This window comes from Lactuca sativa, chromosome 9, assembly GCF_002870075.4.
Source record: "Lactuca sativa cultivar Salinas chromosome 9, Lsat_Salinas_v11, whole genome shotgun sequence".
NCBI lineage: Eukaryota > Viridiplantae > Streptophyta > Magnoliopsida > Asterales > Asteraceae > Lactuca > Lactuca sativa.
In genome coordinates, this window is record NC_056631.2 from 54,339,810 (window position 1) to 54,354,843 (window position 15,034).

Genomic DNA, 15,034 nt, shown 5'->3' on the forward strand with positions numbered 1-15,034 from the left:
GGACAAGGCAATTTTATTCAACCATGCAATCTTACAAAGTGGTTGAAATACCAAGCTTCCATGATCATCCTTCAAACCTCCATAAGAAACCATATTCCCCCATGAAATCAATTTGCTTAACACCAACCTATAAAATTGATCTTCATTGACTTTGTATTTCACATCTTTAACAATCACAATCCAAGAATCATATGGCAAATCCACCATGATCACAAGAACTTGAAAATTTCTAGAGAGAGAAAGTGATTTTGAATGGGTTTTCTAGAGAGAGAAAGTAAAAATCACTTTAATTCTAGTGAAGAAAATCGAATTATGAATAGAATAAAAGATGAATTCGATTTCTAGAATCCAAAAACTCTCTAAAACACGAAGATCAATGAACAATAAGAATCACCAAATCAAAATAGCCATCAAGGATCAATTCTTGATGAAATCAAGAACACCCGCTCTGATACCAATTGTAGTGGTGTTGATTATGATGGCATGTGCGGAATTAGGAAAGATCTAGTGAATCATCATGTAAAAGCAAGAACACAAGGAGTAAATAAATCTTTTTAAGCTCTTATTAGATCTAGAAAGATTATACAAATGGGTTTGTATACAATTTCTCTCTCTAGTCTAACACTCCAAAATTGACTCTTCTTACATAATGGGAGTCACTCACTTCCTATTTATAGGAAAGACTCAACCCATTTACACATACAAAGAGGAAAGCCTAAAACACTACATCCAAGCATGACTTTGCACCCTAACACAAGACCCACTATAGAGTTCTCCAGTTCCAACAAATCTATGTCGCCGACAACCGAAGATTTCGACAAACTAAAATTCACATCATCTTTTGGAGACACATGGCCCTCCTCCTCTGGTTTCTCCTTCTCTTTTCTCTATCTAATTTCTCCTTTTTCTTTTATCCGTCTCCACTGAGTTGTGCTCCTCCTCGTTGTCCACCCTTGTTTGGGTGTTTTTCTGTTCATCTGGGACTGATTTACAGGAAGAAGAAGATGGGTTTGTAAGTAAAAAAAGAGGTCGACGGAAGAAATTCAAAACCCAGAATTCTAGGTTTGTTCATCAACATACATGCACACACTCAAGAACACAAAATTTGAATCACATACTTGATTTTCTGGGTTTGTTAGATCTGAAACATTGGACCTCTGTCATCGCATCTAGAAGGGATAAACACAAAAAGATATCGCAGCCTGCTATCATTCGTTCGCTGTCATGCCTCTTCTTCTTTGATCTGAAACCCAGATCTCATCAGACCAATCTTCAGAGTAAGAGTTTCCAAATCTCGTTTTGGCCATAGATGTAGGAATTGGATAATGTTCTTCATCGGAAATGAAGTCGGCGTTGGTGAAGCTTGTGTTTCAGTAGAATATACGGTGGTGGTGGTGTGAGATTGATTTCATTTTTGGTGGTGGAGGTTCCCGCTAAGAGAGAGAGAGAGAGAGAGAGAGAGAGAAAGAGAGAGAGATAGAGAGAGAGATAGAGATGTATTTCCTGTATTTTCTTTTTTAATCGTTGTAAAGAAAATGAGAAAAAAACTAAGTTAAAAGAACAAATTTATTATTTTAAATGTTTTCAAATAACTTTGTACAAGTTAATAACAAATGAAACTTTTTGGACTACTATAATTCCAAAATATTTTGGACCAAACATCTAATATTTGACATACCATATGGACCAAACTTGCAATCTTGCCCACCAAAAAGTGACGTTTGGATGAAACCTTCTTTAAAAAAAAGGATTTTTATGTCGGCTCTAAGAGCATCCACAATGGGGGTTTAACAAGAGTTGAATATATGATGATTATGATTGAATAGAAGTTTAATGGAGTGTGAGTAATGGATTGTGGATGCTCTAAATATCTATTGAAATATATATATATATATATATATATATATATATATATATATATATATATATATATATATATATCTTTCGCGAATTCTTTGTTTTTGTTTGTTTTTCACTAAAATCAAGAGAGTCGATTGCAGTATGTAATGATGTTTTGAACATTTTTTCTTAGTATTTGTTTGAGCATTGTCTGACTAGATGCAAAAATACTCAAGAAAGGTATATGTTCATTCGATCATAAGAGACAAGAAGTATTTTACGCAATTGGGATTTGATCATAAGAGTGACACTACACATATCCCTTGTTATTGTGTAAACCAGTAAATGAAACAAGATAAATTTTGTTTCTTGATGTCCCAATGTCACGTATTGCTTGATACACTTGAATCATGTTTGTTGCCTCATCTCTACGTGGACGAATATAGTTTTATGCAATTTTAAGCATTTTGATATATTTCCCAGTGTTGCAAAACTCGGCCTACTCGGCCGATTACTCAGAATCGGCCCTGCACCAAGGTGAGTAATGTGAACTTAGCAAAAAAACTCAGATTAAGTCAAACTCGGTCAAAAATCTGTCAAAATTGGTCAAAAATTGGTCAACGTCTTTCTAACTCGTGCCTACTCGGTATTACTCGGTCTTACTTGGGCCTACTCGGTCAAACTCGGTCAAAGGGTCAAAATTGCCATAAAAAGAGAAAAACATCAAGAATTTCAAGTTTGATATGTATAACACACTTAATGATTTATTATATAACACACACATGTGATTATTACTACATATATATCTTAAATTTTCAGTAATTATTTATGAAGTGAGACATTTGTGTTTATTTCAATTTTTATGTATTTACATGTATCTAAACTTTTTATATATTTCAATCAAATTATGATTTTAACTTATGATTTTGACATATATAATTTTTCTAAAAATATTTCTACATGAATTACCGAATCCGAGTACTCCCCGAGTACCGAGTAGCGAGTTCTACGACCTTGATATTTCCTCATCGACTCCTTGTCCCATTAAGCATTCATCAATCAGATCAAAGTCCACGCCCCACACATAATCTGTCAGGGAGTTGATCCATGTCGATGGTTCTCTACTGGTAACCAACTCAAGCAACAAAATCCCAAAACTATAAACATCCTCGATATAGGGATTTGAATCTGGAACTACAAAACTGGAAGCACTTAAAGGGGTGCCACTTGTATTCATCAAGATTATCACGTTGCCAAAATTTGATATCTTGGGCTCAAACTTGTCATCTGATAAGATACATTTTGAGTTGAGTTTAAGATGGGCTAGCCGGAGGACATTGTTGTGATGTAGCCATGCAAGCCCTTTTGCTACCCCTACCACAATCTTTAACCTTAAAGTCCATCCTATCTTCATGACTTCTTGGTGTGGCCTACCATATAGCCATTGATGGAGGGTTCCATTAATCATATATTTGTATACTAGAAATTTCTTATCCATTTCAAAGAAAAAATCTAGCAGTTGTACCAAGTTTGTGTGATGCAATCCTCCTATAATGTCTATTTCTGACAAGAACTCTTTATCAAAGCTCTCAAATCTATGGAGCCTCTTGATTGCAACCAACAAGCCATTTGGAAACTCCGCCTTGTACATGAGGCCCATGTTTCCGTATCCAATGACGTTTTTTTTTTGTCCAAATCATTGGTGGCCATTTCAAGTTCCACCAAAATAAATCTACGGATAAACTTTTCCATGGCAGTTACCTGCATATTAATTAAAACGAATAATTACTAATATGTATATATCTTCCTTCTTTAGTGATCAAGAGAAAAGAGACAGAGGATTTTACCTTCATCTCCATGCTTGTAACATTCTCTGCAAATAAGATTTGGGGGTTTCTTGGAATGAAATGATGCATCTTTCTTTCAATTCTCTTAACAAAAAGATGATGATATCTCATGTTTCTTATACTCAGTCTTGGACAACAAAAGAACATGAAGAAAATAGTTAAGAGTGTAGAAATAGAAAATCCAACCCCTAACCCTGAAAAAAAAAATCATATTCAGGTTTTTCATCCTCGCATGCTTACAAGGGACCTCCACAAAGTCCTAGGTTGTTTGCATAGCTTTCTGCAGGGAAGTTGCTATTGGAAAACATGGGTTCGAGTCTTTACAATTGGCAATGTTAGGTGGGATTGGACTTGAGAAACAGTTGTTGGAGAGTTTTAGAACTATGATGAATCCTAAAAGCTATGCAATATTAGAAGCAATTGTTCCTGAGAGGTAGTTGCTAGAAAGATCTAATCCTGTCTGTTGGTTTTTCACAAACCTGTAACACTCAGACAATGGCTATGTACAATATCAAGATGAAAGAAAGAACGAATCTAAATGTTTCTAGCTTAAATCTTTTCTCTGTAAATTGAAAGAAAAGAGGTAATACCTCAACGATTACATGCATAGCATATTTAAACACACAAACATGCGAGAAATACTGCAACTACCACTACATGCATGAGACTCGGTCTCTTAGCCAACATGGCTTTGATTGAATCAAAATAAACGTGCATCTAATTATAACGATCAACAAACTCACTTTAATTAAAAACTAATTAAGTGACTAACTAAACTTCTGAATTATTTCATCATTTCCCCCTTAATTTAGAAGTCATACCTTTTGAATTCCGAGAAGACTTCGCATTTCCTCGAACTTGATTCTACCAAGTGGCTTGGTTAGAATATCCGCCTTTTGCTCCTTGCTGCATACGTGTGTGACTGAAATCTCCCCATTTTCGACACACTCGCGAATGAAGTGGAATCGGATGTCTATGTGTTTACTCCTGCCATGGAAGACTGGATTCTTCATCAAGTCCAGTGATGACATGTTATCCACCATCATTGTCACAGGCGGTACTTTTTGTCCCGTTATTTCACTAATCAACCTCCTTAGCCATATCCCTTGGCAAGCAACCATGGTTGCAGCCATGAACTCTGCTTCACATGAGGAGAGTTCTACACACCTCTGTTTCTGAGAAGCCCATGTAATTAAGTTCTCATTCACATAATATGCCCTACCCCTTGTACTTCTTCTATCATTTACATCATTGCCAAGGTCACTATCAGTGTATCCAATGATATCTGCATCTTCTTTCCTCCTCGAATATCTTAGGCCAAACTCCAATGTGCCTTTGATGTACCTGAGTATCATTTTTACAGCTTGAAGATGCTTCAAAGCTTGTTTCTCCATAAAGCGGCTAATAATCCCAACATCAAAGGAAATTCCAGGCCGTGTGTGTGTTAGATACCTCAATGCTCCCACAAGTCTTTGATACTCAGTGTTGTTTACAAGCTCACCTTCTTCATCCCTGCGTAATTTGAGCTTTTGTTCCATTGGAGTTCGTGTAGGGTTATAGTCTTGCATACCTGTTTTGATGAGGAGATTTCTTGCATATGCCTCTTGCTTTAATGTGATCCCATCTCTTTTTTGATTCACTTCAATCCCCAAGTAGTAGGATAATAGCCAGAGATCACTCATTTCGAATTTGATGTTCATGTCTCTCTTGAATATCTGAATATTTTCAGTGCAGCTCCCTGTCACCAAGATGTCGTCTACATACACTCCGACTATTAGAGTGTCTTTTCCTTCCTCTGTCACACCCCAAAACCAAGAACGGTGGAAACGTTTTGGGGCAGAGGACGTCATGTACAGTATCACAACAATGAAAAGTAGTAAACAAGCAACAACATCATCCATTGCATTAATAATACAATTTTAATACAAGTGTGTTTTGACAAATTATGATAGACACTAAAGTATAAAACAAAATGAAAGATGAGTCTTGAACGAGCTCCATCTTCTCTAAACCTTGCATCGGTACCTGTCTATCGTTGACCTGAGGATACAAGTTATTTTGAAAGCGAGTATCAGCTTAAAGCTGGTGAGATCATAAGTATTTTAGTGTCTTAATTTGTATGTAAGTATTTGTATGAATGAAATGTAAGTATTTGTATGACATGTAATGAAAGACTTGAAAATGTTTTGAAAGAAAGTTTGTGTAAGTATGAAAATGTTTGTAAAATAACTGTAAATGTTTGAAAAACCCTAGAAATCCCTTTGATTCCTACTAGTATAAAAGGCAGTCTCCTACCAAGACCTAACTGTTCTAAATGTAGTCTTCTACCAAGACTTAACTGTTCTAAATGTAGTCTTCTACCAAGACCCAACTGTGCTACTATTATTATTATTATAAGAATTTGTATCCTTTGGCCCTAGGATACTCAAATAATTCACCTCATCGGTTATGTGAATGAGTCACAAGATAGAGGTAATAATATAAATAACCTAAGTATTATCCTTTTGTACTAGGATAACTAACAGGGTCAACTGATGACATCCGTAGATGTACATTTACCTCTGTTGCTAACAGCTGGGTGTAGGAATAGTTAGTCCCTTAAAGTATACATGTAATGGTATCAACCGTTGACATCCGTGGATGTGCTTTTACCTCTGTAGCTAACAGAGATTCTAGGAATGGTTAGTCCCGCAAAGTATCCTTTGGTACTAGGATATTCAATCCCATCTATCTCGGCGATAATGTGATTGTATCACAAAGTGAAGATAAGAATGAGGATTATATAACAGAATCTATACATCTGTAAACATGTTCATGTAAGCGTATATATGTAAACGTATTCATGTAAGTGTACTAATGTAAATGTATTCATGTAAGCATATATATGTAAACGTATTCATGTAAGTGTACTCATGTAAATGTATATATGTAAACGTATATATGTAAATGTATTCATGTAAGTGTACTCATGTAAATGTATATATGTAAATGTATTCATGAAAGTGTACTCATGTAAATGTACATATGTAAACGTATTCATGTAAATGTACATATGTGAATGTATCTATGTAAATGTGTTGTAATGTTCTGCGTGTGCTAGTTGTACGTGTGTTTTCTCACTATCTAGCATGTATAGTAATGTACTTTGTGTACTAGCTGTAATGTGTGTTCTCTCTCTATCTAGCAAGTATTGACTCATTAATGAACAGACTCATTGTATGATATCGCGTTCCAGTAATAGTTCTAGTATCTTCCTAAACTACCCATGTGGTAGCTTACTAGTAATGTAACTGGTACGTATGAACATGATGGTATACCCTTGCTACCCAAGGGTATTGAATGAACCGGAAGAACCTTTATGACTGTATATGTGCACATGATATATAACTAATATTTAAACGACATTCGGACGGATACCCGATGTCCCACCAGACCACATCTCAAGCGCGAAAAGGAAATAGGGCGGGCAGGCCTTCTTAAGCCTTTTAAACATTTCTTATATAACTATACATACGTAGACATGCAATTAATAATATAAAAACATAAAATAAGTTTTGTAAAACCTTTGAACATAATTATTATCTAAGAAAAGATCGACTTGATGTCAATCTATAAAACGGGTTGAAAGCATGGGTTTGATAAAACAATTTAAGTATAAAGAAAACATTTGGTGGAAACACAATTGTAAATGAGTTTGAAATGAAACATATAGTGTAAAATAAGGAGTTTTAAACATATAAAACGTTTATGAAAATCATTTGAAGAAATCTGTTTGGTAAAACGGCTAATGAGTAGTAAATCATTTGAATGCTGCTTATTAATCACATGTGATTGAGATAATAACTAGCATGATTCTACTTGTATCCCCCACATAAAACATTTAAAAATAGTTAAAACATTGATTAAGGGGTATGAACTCACTTGGAGCAAGTGGTTGGGATGAACGGACTGAAACAGGATGTTAGGTGTCAAGTGAAGTCTTGAACACACTCTATGATCCTAATTAACATATAATAATTAGTCTTTAAACAACTAATAAACAAATTCAAGACACCCTAGGACATGCTAAACACTTTATACAAGTGTTATAAGTCTCAAGGATTGCATCTAAGTGTTGTAGGGAAAGACTAGTGTGTTTAGGGTTCAAGGAACACTCCTAAAATGAGTTTACTCCCTAAAAACCAACACCCCTTGAGTTTACGGTCGTAAACTCTTGAGTTTACGGCCGTAAGCTCCTAACCTTTTGACTATTTGTTGTTTTGAAGTCTTCTAAGCTATTCCAAGCATTCCTACTTCATGTTTAAGCCTTAGGAAGTGTTGTGTGGCATCAAAACACTCCTAAATGGAGTTTACGGTCTAAGGACCATTTCTCCATGAGTTTTCTATTGTAAATTCTTATGGACTATGGTATTTTGGTGTTTTCAAGTCCTAAACACTTCAAGGTAATAGCCTAGGTTAGATTCTAGGCATAAGGAATAAATATGGGACATTTATACAACTTTTAAGGTGTTTACGGTTTTGGGAGATCCCCTAACTGTAAATGCATATAAATGTGAGTTTTTTGTGCTTTTTGTGTGATAAAATCATCAAGGATGGATCTAGACAAGTCCCTAAGGCATTGTGAAGCATCTAGAAACCCTAAAGCACCTTTTGGCACTAAACTTGGTGTTTACGATTTTGGGAGCCTCCCAAAACCGTAAACACCTTGTTCTTGGTGTTCTTGGGACTTTTCCTTGGTATAAACTGTTGGGTTTTGAGCATTCTAACACTCCTAAGTATACATGCAACCCTAAATACCTTGGATCTATGTTTTCTCTATTATACATGCAAATATGAACATCCAAGGTATTATCCTAATCTAGCATATAAAACAATGAATATAACAAGATAAAATACATACCTCTTTGATGTAGAATGTCCTCAAGAAGCTTGAGTGCCTAGTGCCCCAAGTGTGACACCTCAAATGGTTCACACAACACCAAATGCACTTGGAATAACTTGAGAGAAACTTGAACACTTTTAAAATCGGCTAGCCCTTCTCTTCATACTCTAGTGGCCAATTTTCTCCAAGTATTAGATCATTATATAGTTAGTGACAATTAGGGTAAACCCTAATTGTCATGGCTTTCCATTTCCTTGGATCCATGGGTTCAAATACACCATGGAGCATCCATGGAGCATCATATGGGTCTTAGCCCAACTTGATAATCCATGGAGCTTTAGCCCACTATACAAGTATGGATGATTTACACAATCAACCCATATATTTAATTAGTCTTCTTTTGATCACTTAATTAATTCTAGATTAATTCTTGATCAATACTAATTAAATAATCTTATTAATATATTATAACTTATAATATATTAACAAACCTTAAGTGTTATTTCTCTCGTTATAGTCTATCCAAATGCATGATGCCATGCAACCCAAATGGACCATACTGGGTCGGGTCAAGTCGTACCAATTATAGTTATGGACTTAGACATTAATCCAATAGTCTCCCACTTGGATAAGTCTAAAACTATTATTGCGTATGACTTCAAAAACCAACCGGCAATCGTAGCTCTCAAAAGCTTCCGTCGAACTCTGACCTCGTAGCTGAACTCTGACCTTTGTCAATGACTTGTCCATTAGATAAGGGATCATATATTCCTCCATTTTAGATATCATATGGACTGAGACATGGATTGTAAATCATTTTCTCTGTCCATCTGTTGTTTCCTGATTTCCGATTTATGACGACTGACTGATTGAACAAATCAACTCAGTCATGGCTTGGCCAAGCACTCACATGTATCATCATTAAATCATCGAGGGGCCCACATATATCGCTTTTATCCCAAAGGTAAAAGGAATGGATAAACTTCGATTCATATGGCTTCTTCTACAACTTGTTGAATCTTACACAAAGACACATTTTATAACATCGAGTTACCAATGCGGTTTCGCGCAATCAATGTATAACCAACTCATAGTAACAACTCATATCTCTAGGTTTGAAGAATATAAAATATTATTGTCTCATGATCACTCATGATAAAATCCATGAAGTGATTCAAATGAGCGCAGGTTGAATCCAATACTCAGAACTCATGAGCACTCATGAGTGTTGTAGCACAACTTTGTCCACCAACTTGGACCTTTACAAGCCAACCCATGACAGTCTTGATTCATATCTACTTCCAACATATGACCGAATGTGGATGGTTTGAATAACTTAGTCATTCCGGAAGAATAACCTAGTTATTATGGAAGTCAAAACATGCAAAGTGAAACACAAGAATAAATGAATCAAATATCGTATCAAACCCTATGAATATAAATAGACCACTTCTATTTATCACCATACTGATTACTCATTATTCATTTTTTCAGTTTTATCAACTTTATACTTGAATTAAAACACTAGGTATCCCATTCCAAGCATGTACACTATGTTTTTCAAAACAATAGCTTTGCCATACACTAAGTATGCACTCTATGTTTATCTATGATCCTTACTTTGTGAAATAAACCCATTGACCAAACTTTCAATGATTCTAATTTCACACTCCCGAATTCTTAATGCAGGAATTCCAAATTCATGCCATTTTACCGAAATCTGTTAGATTCTAAACTTATATGCAATGATTCTCTTGTAATGATTATGCACAAAGTCACAAAGACTTGACAACAAACATTACAGACTATTCCAATGAATACCTACTCCATGGACACAAACCCTTATGTTCAAAGTATGCATTGCTTTGAACATGCTTCTTGCACTAAGTTCTTTCTAATCTTACACAGATTGCTTCTATCTATAGAGACAACTCTATTTCCCATTTTGACTACTACTTCTAAACAAAAGTTGCCTCTTTTCAGACTATCTCAATATAGCCCTTCCAAAATTCACACTATACTTCCAACTGTCCTTGAGCAACCAATCTTTGGTAACCTTAGATTGTCCTCGACAATTACTTAATCACTTTAGTCATATCCAATTCTAGACATTTTCCTCCTTAATGCCCCAAGGCATTTGGAAAATTTAGAAAGAATAATTATTATAGCACAAGTAATCGCTCTTGTACCTAAAGTAAATGGGACACAATTCATGACGTTTCGCATAAAGACATGGTTCTAGACCATTCTTTTGCCATAATAATTTTTTTGTTTGCCATATTCTCAAAATTTTACTATGAAAAGGGATGCCGTAATCATAATCGAATTTTAAGAACGCAATATATAGAATTTTCTTAAGTTGAACCAATCCAACATGAAATTCATATATATATATATATATATATATATATATATATATATATATATATATATATATATATTCTTGACTAAAGGTGATTAAAATCTCAATATAAGCTCTTTAGAATGATTATAAACTCAATATAAGCTTTTCATAATTGAAATGAAGTATAATTTACTTTCCCTTAATTATAGCAAAACAACTTTTCCAATCCCTGCAACCTCACGAATTGAAACTTTTGTTTTCTATAATTAACATTGCTAAGTTGCAATACTTATCATAATTATCATGCTCCCACTAACATGATGGTTAGCATAACACTTATGCTCCCACTAGCTTTGACATGTACTCAGAAATTAGCTATTGACTTTTTTTACCAAAGTTCAGATTTCTGATACTAGATTGCGTTGATAAGACTTTATCAAAATCATACACCTTATTGTAGATAGCTCACAGGTGTGTCTAAAAAATTTCAGAACTATGAAAAAGGATTCCGTAATCATTGGCTTAATTGTTTAGACCTTTGCTATTTCTCATAAGTCCATGTTAGTGTGCCTACTAACAACTTGAGAATGCAAAGATTACTATCTACTTACAAATCTACTTAGTGGAAGTGTTTCCTCACCATCATTTTCATGAATCGGAGAGAAACCTTATGACACTTAGATTTTTATGGTGTACGAGTTCCTACCCATATGAATTTGTCAAAACCGTAGTCACAAGACACAGATAATGACACATCCAAACACATATGGACTGAACTTATGCAATTTTAACTTCTTGCCACCTGGCAGTACAAGGCCTGCCATTGGTTCCAAGTTGTTATGCAACCAATTGAGGACTCTAAGAACTCATATGCAAAGCCAACTTTAACTGGAATGGGCACAAAAATTTCAACACGATAGGTTATAAACCTCAAGTCGTGTGCAAGTGTAGAACCTCAGGTTTTATTCTTGATTAGTTCTTGAGACTTTCAAGACCTTTAAAACTCCCACTGTCCTCTTGACATATAAGACTCTCTTGTCAAATATTCAAGGGATAGTGCGGATTCTTTATCAAGACAAAACCTTCACACAGTTGGCCTAAGTTGGTCTTTGTTTTATCCAAAACATCACAACTTACCAACTTCAAATGTACAAGAGTAGGACACTTTTACTCTTACATTTGAAACGTGTTTTTAAACCTTCTTTAAGACATGTCACTCAAGTTACAATCTTGGAGTATGACTCTAAGAATTGTTTTTGGAACGAAGTATGAATCATCTTCTTGATTTAACCACTTCAACAATTCATAACTCCTCTTCTTAGCTATAAGAAGGCACTTAGAGGATGAATTGTGATAAGGTCTCTAACTCATTAAGATGATCATAAAAACTGATACTAAAGTACTCTCCCATCTTTTCAGATTTGAGAAACTTTTATCCTTCTGCCTAATTTGATTCTTCTTATTCGCTTTGCCTTACATTGGAACCTTTTCCAATGTCTTAGAATTACACTTTAAGCTTGTAAGTATAACCATATTTACTGAGCTTTAGTAAATTATGATGAATAATCTTATCGATCTTTTGTGGTGGACTTGACCAGTGCACAAGAATGTGTACTCGATCCCTTAGTCCTTTACTTGACTCACACATCCATGTGAACAAGTAATTAGTCTTAATTTTCCAATGCTTGAAAGTTCTCATCCATCATACTATACAACTTGCATGATTCCAAGTTTCGGTCCAACTGAAACTTGGGTGATGAGACACTTTCTTTATTTGGTAAATTTAGACACTACCACAAATGAAAGAATCAATTTCATTTTTTTTCCAATATTGCTATCAATGGAATCCTATAAACAACAACTTTTCACAAATGCCCTCGTAAGGATATTTTAAAATAAATAAAATCAAAAATTTTCCTTTTAATTTAAAAACTTTGCAGAAGAACTTATCCTTACAGTCCATATGAAAAACTTGTTGTTATCTATTCCTAAGAAATATCTCATAACTCCTAAGAAGTAGCTCAAAAATCCGATTTTCAAACTATGCAATACAAATCCATCTACGCGATCAGATTCAGCATATTCTTTCTTTAAGTTTCTTCAGTTCTCTTTGATTCTTAAGACATCAACATGTGACTCATTCACATCATGTATCAAGAATCTCAGAGTAGAAACTTAATAGAGTTAGACAATGGACTTTACCTGAAATAAAGTCAAACCCATTGACTTTACCATCCTTAGGTACGTTTGGCAGCTTCGTAACCAAAGCCCCTTCCTTTGGCAGTTTAACTTATGGGCTCTTTGATAATGGTACATGGGACTATCACAGACTTAGCATTTCTCTTTACCATTTGGTCAACCAAGTTGACTATGGCCAATCCCTTTCCATTGGGAAGAGAATGCTTTTCTGGATTTCCAGTGTCATCATTGTCAATGTCCATAAAGTTTTGGGAAGTCGATCTTCTAATCAAATTTGCTTTACTAGCCTTCCAAATCATTGTTGATTCAGCAGTACCAAGAAAATAGATAAGATCATTAAGGGTCTTGTCATAGTATGTTTCATAGGAGTCCCAAAGGAACTCACTATGTGACTTAGAAAGTAGTTGAGCCACTAACACTCTCAAGACTTTGACACCCAACTCTCCCGGCTTGTCAATATGTGACTACATCTCCAAGATGTGATCACACATAGACCTTTGCTTTGCCAATAGGGCTTGAGTGACCTTGAACCTATGGGTTAGGGAGAATAATTGGAGGAGTTGGAGGAAGTGAAGTTCCAAGGGATTTGGCAAGATCATAGATGTCTGAACTAGAGATCTTTTGGGAGATATTCAAGTTGAGTTGATTTAAAAGTCCTTAATATAACACCCAATATGAAATATTAAGGCTAGGACCCTACAAACTATTTTATAACTCGGAAGAGGGATGCCGTAATCCAAGCTATAAAATATTTGAAGGTAGGTGAATGACGATTCACCAATTTCCACCATTAAACGAAATATAATTAAGTTTTAATTGAATTTGAAACTCCTAGATCTTTTGAGATTCATTGAACTTTTCAATGGCATGTTTCAATCTCGAGTGTGCCCTTCAGGTTTTGTGACTGGGATGCCGAGGATCACAAAACTGTTGGAATAGTGTCTAAGGCTGCAACTATATTAGGAAAGTATTTGACCCGATTGAGCATGGTCCTTCTGGGTTGCCTTCACCATAGCAACTTGACAGGATGATTTGTAATAAGAGAAGAAATATTATTAGTATATTATGAGAATAATATAAGGAATAATAATAATATTATTTGATTAATATAAGTCATAAATTAATTAGGGATTAATTTGGTGACTTAAAGAGATTAATTAAATAAAAGGGCATAAACTGTCAATTGTATGATAGTTGTAATTTGGGCTATAATCCCTTATGGATAAGGGGGGCGGTTTTGGGGCTTAGGATAGACCTTGAAATCGTCCGAGGCTTATCATTAGGGTATTGGATTGCTTAGGGCCTAAGTTATCCAATTAGGGTTTAAGGGTGAAACCCTAGGAGCCTTACTAGTATAAATAGACCCTAAGGGCTAAGGAAAATCGGCACTCTTGCCTTTGGAAGAACCCTGGCCGATTTATAACTCCCTCCCCTATCTCTAATCATCCTCTTGCTAAGTTGGTGTTTGTAAGCCATTAGAGGAGTGACACTTGTGACTCTAAAGCTCTAAGGACAAGAAGATTCAAGCAAGTGATTCAAGGTAATCATCTAAATCTGATTTCTCTTGTTATTATACTAGAATTATCATTAGAAGTCTTGGATTCAATGCATTTTCAATTAGAGAAACCTAGATCCAAGCATTAGGGTTCGTATGTGCGCATAGGAATGTTCATATGGCTAAAACCCATCAGTGGTATCAGAGCCTTGATTGGTTTCTATTGAATTGATGCATTGGTTGCTTGTTTGTTGCTTGCAAAATTCGAATTTTGTCATTCTGCCTGATGAACTCGGCGAGTTCCATAGTGGACTCGGCGATTAGGCCTCAACTCGGCGAGTCCTTTGTGGTACTCGGCGAGTTCGAGCGTCAGAAAGAGCTAATTTCAAGATTTCTTGTTGTTTATCTTTTGGATACTTAACTTAATC

General features: G+C 35.2%; 1 pseudogene; it reads right to left on the reverse strand.

Moving 5' to 3' along the window:
- Positions 1 to 2,002: 2,002 nt before the first annotated feature.
- LOC122196262 (probably inactive leucine-rich repeat receptor-like protein kinase At5g48380) lies at positions 2,003 to 5,368 on the reverse strand (annotated as a pseudogene).
- Positions 5,369 to 15,034: the final 9,666 nt, after the last annotated feature.